This window comes from Macrotis lagotis, chromosome X (genome assembly GCF_037893015.1).
Source record: "Macrotis lagotis isolate mMagLag1 chromosome X, bilby.v1.9.chrom.fasta, whole genome shotgun sequence".
In the NCBI taxonomy this organism is placed as follows: domain Eukaryota; kingdom Metazoa; phylum Chordata; class Mammalia; order Peramelemorphia; family Peramelidae; genus Macrotis; species Macrotis lagotis.
The window spans coordinates 83,205,012-83,211,011 of NC_133666.1; positions in this window are offsets into that span (position 1 = coordinate 83,205,012).

The window sequence follows — 6,000 nt, forward strand, 5'->3', positions numbered from 1 at the left end:
AAAGTAAGCTCAGACAGTATTAAATACCTGTGAGTCTATTTGCCAAGACAGACTCAGAAACTTTTTGAAAACAATTATAAAACACTTCTCACTCAAATTAAATAAGATTTAAATAACTGGGCAAATATCAACTGCTCATGGATAGGTAGAGCTAATATAATAAAAATGACAATTCTACCAAAACTAAACTACCTGTTTAGTGCCCGACCAATCAAAATTCCAAAAAATTCCTTCAATGAGTTAGAAGTTGTAAATAAATTCATATGGAGAAATAAAAAGTCAAGAATTTCCAGGGATTTAATGAAAAAAGAGCACAAGAATGGGGCTTAGCCCTACTTGATCGAAAATTATATTATAAAGCATCAGTCATCAAAACTGTCTGGTACTGGCTAAGAAAAAGAGTGGTGGATCAATGGAATAGACTAGATGCAATAGCAGGAAACAACTATAGTAATCTGATGTTTGATAAACCCAAAGAGTCCAGCTATTGGGATTAAAAACTCTCTAATTGATAAAAGGTGCTGGGAAAATTGAAAGTTAGTATGGAAGAAACTTATATTAGACCAATACCTCACACTCTTTACCAAGATAAGATCCAAATGGATACAGGATTTAGACATAAAAAACAATAAGCAAATTAGAAGTTCAAGGACTAGTTTACTTGCCAGATCTATGGAAAGGGAAGTAGTTTATGACTAAGGAAGAGATAGAGAACATCACCAAAAACAAACTAGATGATTTCAATTACATTCAATTAAAAAGCTTTTACACAGATAAAACCAATGTAAACAAGATCAAAAGAAATGCAGTAAACTGGGAAACAATCTTTACAACTAATGATTCTGAGAAAGGACTCATTTTTAAAATATACAGAGAATTGAGTCATATTTTTTTCTAAAAAAAGCCAGTCCCCAGTTGACAAATGGTCAAAGGATATGGAAAGTCAATTTACGATTGATGAGATCAAAGCAATCCATTAGTCATATGAAAAATTAATCTAAATCAATAATTATTAGCAAAATGCAAATTAAAACTTCTCTCAGGTACCACCTCACACCTCTCAGAATGGCCAATATGACCAGAAAGGATAATGATCATTGTTGGAAAGGTTGTGGGAAATCTGGGACACTATTACAATGGTGGTGGAGAGGTGAGCTCATCCAACCTTTCTGTAGAGAAATTTGGAAATAAGTCGAAAGGGAAACAAAAATGTGCATACCCTTTGACCCAGCAATACCACTACTGGGTCTATACCCTGAAGAGATAATGAAAAAGGCTAAAAACAACACTTATATGGGGCGGCTAGGTGGTGCAGTGGATAAAGCATCAGCCTTGGAGTCAGGAGTACCTGGGTTCAAATCCGGTCTCTGATACTTGATAATTACCTAGCTGTGTAGCCTTGGACAAGACACTGAACCCCATTTACCTTGCAAAAACCTAAAAAAAACCCCCAAAAACCCATCACTTGTACAAAAAAATATTCCTAGCAGCCCTGTTTGTGGTGGAAAAGAACTGGAAATCAAATAAATATCCTTCAATTGCGGAATTGCTTAGCAAACTGTGGTATAGGTATGTCATGGAACACTATTGTTCTATTAGAAAGCAGGAGGAATGGGAATTCAGGGAAGCCTGGGGGGGATTTGCATGAACTGATGCTAAGTGAGTTGAGCAGAACCAGAAAAACACTGTAAACCCTAACAAGAACATGAGGGTGATGGTCAACCTTGATGGACATCATCATTTCATCAGTGCAACAATCAGAGACAATTTGTGGCTGTCTGCCATGGAGAATACCATCTGTATCTAGATAAAGAGCCATGGAGTTTCAACAAAGTTCAAGGACTATTCCTTTTAATTTGGGAAAAATACCAGATATTTTTGTCTGATCTTCTTATCTCTTATACTTTATGTTTTTTCTAAAAGGATATGATTTCTCTTTCATCACACTCTATTAGGATCAAAGTACAACATGGAAACAATGTAAAGACTGAAAAATTGCTTTCTGTGGGGGTTGGGGAGGGGGGAGGGAAGTAGGATTGGAGGAAAATTTGTAAAACTCAAAAGAAACAAAATTTTAACGAGAAAGAAAAATCTAGGGCCAGTACTCTATCCTACGTGCCAAGAAGCTACCCCAACAAGTATTCATTCAATGAGGTTAAGAGCCTTTCCAAATCAAATATTCAATATTTGAGGTCGGATTTGATGTCAGGACCTCCTCCTTCCAGTGCTTTTGCACTGTGGCACCTAGTTGCCACAAACGTTATTAAAGACACTGAGGTTGAGACTTGCCCAATGTCACAGAGCAAGGAAATTATTAAATTTCTGAGGTCAGATTTCATGTCAGTACTGCCTGACTCCAGACCCAGTGCTCTATCCTCTGTGGCACCTAGTTGCCCCCAAATTTATTGAAGGTAATGAGTTTGAGACAAGCCCAAGGTCACATAGATAGGCAATTATTAAATTTCTGAGGTCAAACTTGAATTCAGGTCTTCTTCAATCTAGGGCATGTGCTGTAACCTATGTGCCAAGAAAGTACCCCTAAAATTAATCATTCAATGACGTTAAGAGCTTTTCCAAATAAAATATTGAGTATATGAGGTCGGATTGGATGGTAGGACCTCCTGCCTCAAGTGTCAGTGTTATATACTGTGTGGCACCTAGTTGCCCCAAAGTTATTCAAGGCACTGAGGTTGAGACATGCCCAAGGTCACACAGCTAGGCAATTATTAAGTGTTTGAGGTCGGATTTGAATTCAGGTCCTCCTGGATCAAGGGAAGTGCTCTATCCTATGTGCCAAGAAGCTACCCCAACAATTATTCATTGAATGAGGTTAAGATCCTTTCCAAGGACACACAAATGGACAATTATCAAGTGCATGAGGTCAGACTGGATGTCAGGACCTCCTGCCCCATAGGTCAGTGTTCTATCCTCTGTGTCACTTAGTTGCTCTAAAAGTTATTCAAGGCAACAAGGTTGAGACTTCCCCAAGGTCACGCAGCTAGGCAATCATGAAGAGATTGAGATCAGATTTGAATTCAGTTCCTCCTTGAGCTAGGGCCAGTGATCTATCGTATCTGCCAAGAAGCCACCCTAGCAATTATTCATTCAATGAGGTTAAGAGCGTTTCCAAGTCAAATAATGAGTGTCTGAGGTCGAATTTGAAGACAGGACCTCCTGCCACCAGGCCAGTTCTATATCCTCTGTGGCACCTAGTTGCACCAAAATTTATTGAATGCAATGAGCTTGAGATTTGCCCAAGGTCACATGGCTAGGCAAATATTAAATTTTTGAGGTCGGATTTGAATTCAAGTCTTCCTCAATCTAGGGCAAGTGTTCAACTGTCAGTGCCAAGAAGCTACCCCAAAAATTATTTATTCAATGAGGTTAACACCCTTAACAAGGCCACACAGATGGGCAATTATTAAGTGTCTGAGGATGGATTGGATCTCAGAATCTCCTGCCTCAAGTGCCAGTGCTATATACTCTGTGGTTCCTACCTTGCATAAAAGATATTCAAAGTACCGAGGTGGGGACTTGCCCAAGGTGACACAGCTAGGCAATTGGTAAGTGTTTGAGGTCAAATTTTAATTCTGGTCCTCCTCTATCTAGGGCCAGTGCTCTAAACTACATACCATGAAGCTACCCGAACATTTATACATTCAATAAGGTTAAGAGCTTTTCCAAGTAAAATGCAGTGTTTGAAGTCAGATTTCAAGACAGGACCTCATGCATTCAAAGACAGTGCTCAATGCCCTGTGGCAAGTAGTTGCCATAAAATTTATGCAAGGCACCGAGGCAGAGACTTGTCCAAGGTCACATAGCTAGGATATTATTAAGTTTTTTAGGTCGCATTTGAATTCAAGTCCTCCTCAATCTAGGGCCAGTGTTCTATCCTTTGTGCCAAGAAGCTACCCCAACAATTATTCATTCAATGAGGTTAAGAGCTTTTCCAAATAAAATATTCAGTATCTGAGGTCAGATTTGATGTCAGGATCTCCTGTCCCAGGGCCAATGCTCTACCCTCTAGTTGCCCAAAAGTTATTCAGGGCACTGACGCTGAGTCGTGTTAAAGGTCTCACAGCTAGGCAATTATTATTTGTTTGACGTCATATTTGAATTCAGGTCCTCCTCAGTCTAGGGCCAGTGCACTATCCTATGTGCCCAGAAGCTACCCCAACAATTATTCATTCAATTAGACTAAGTCTTTAGAAGTCAAATATTCAGTATCTGAGGTCAGTTTTGATGTCAGGACCTCCTCGCTGCAGGGCCAGTACACTATGCTCTGTGTCACTTAGTTACCCCAAAAGTTATTTTAGGAACTGAGGTTGAGAGTTGCCCTAGGACATACAGCTATGATATTATTACTAAATTTGTGAAGTCGCAATTCATGTGAGGACCTCCTGACTCCAGGGCCAGAGCTCTATTGTATGTGGCACCTAGTTGACACAAAAGTTATTCAAAGTACCGAAGTTGAGACTTGCCCATGGTCAGATACCTAGGCAAGTATTAAGTGTTTGAGGTCGGATTAGAATTCAGGTCCTCCTCAATTTAGGTCCAATGTTCCATGCTATGTGCCAAGAAGCTACCCGAACAGTTATTCAATCCATGAGGTTAAGTGCCTTTCCAAGGCCACAGAGATGTGTAATTATTTAGTGTCTGAGGTCGGTTTGGATGTCAGGACCTCCAGCCTCCAGGGCCAGTGCTCTATCATATTTGGCACCTAGCTGCCCCACAAGTTATTCAGGGCACAGAGGTTGAGATGTCCCCAAGGTCACAGAGGTAGGAAATTATTAAGTTTTTGAAGTTGGATTTGAATTCAGGTCCTCCTCAATCTAGGGCCAGTGCTCTATCCTATGTGCCAAGAAGCTACCCAAATAATTATTCATTCAATAAGTTTAAGAGCTTTTCCAAGACAAATAATGAGTGTCTGAGGTTGGATTTGAGGACAGGACCTCTGACAGCAGAGCCAGTGCTCTATCGTTTTTTGGCACCTAGTTGCACCAAAATTTATTGAAGGCAATGAGCTTGAGACATGCCTAAGGTCACATGGCTAGGCAAATATTAAATTTTTGAGGTCGAATTTGAATTCACATCCTCCTCAATCTAGGGAAAGTGCTCTATCCTCAGTGCCAAGAAGCTACCTCAACAATTATTCATTTGAATGAGGTTGAGAGCCTTTCTGGGGACACATGGATGGGCAATTAATAAGTGTCTGAGGTCAGATTTGATGTCAGAACTTCCTGTCTCAAGGGCAAGTGCTATATATTCTGTGGGACCTAGCTGCCTAAAAGTTATTCAAGGACCCGAGGTTGACACTTGCCCAAGGTCACACAGCTAGGAAATTATTAAGTATTTGAGGTGGCATTTGAATTCAGGTCCTCTAAAAATCTAGAGCCAGTGCTCTATCCGCTGTAGCACCTAGTTGCCCCCCAAAATTGTTCAAGGCACCGAGGTTGAGACTTGATCAAGGTCACAAAGGTGGAAATTATTTAGTGTTTGAGGTGACATTTGAATTCAGGGCCTTCTCAATCTAGGGCCAGTGCTCTATCTTATGTACCAAGAAGCTACCCCAACAATTATTCATTCAATGAGGTTCAGACCTTTCACAAGGCCACACAGATGGGCAATAATTAAGTGTCTGAGGATGGACTGGATCTCAGAATCTCCTGCATCAAGTGCCAGCGCTATGTACTCTCTGACACCTAGCTTCCCTAAAAGGTATTCAAAGTACCGGATTTGGGACTTGCCTAAGGTGACACAGCTCAGCACTTAGTTAAGTGTTTGAGGTCAGATTTGAAGTCCGGTCCTCCTCTATCTAGGGCCAGTGTTCTATACCACGTACGAAGAAGCTACCCGAACATTTATACATTCAATAAGTTTAAGAGCTTTTCCAAGTCAAACACGCAGTGTTTGAAGTCAGATTTGGAGACAGGACCTCATGCCTCCAAGGACAGTGCTCTATGCCTTGTGGCACTTAGTTGCCATTAAATTTAAACAAGG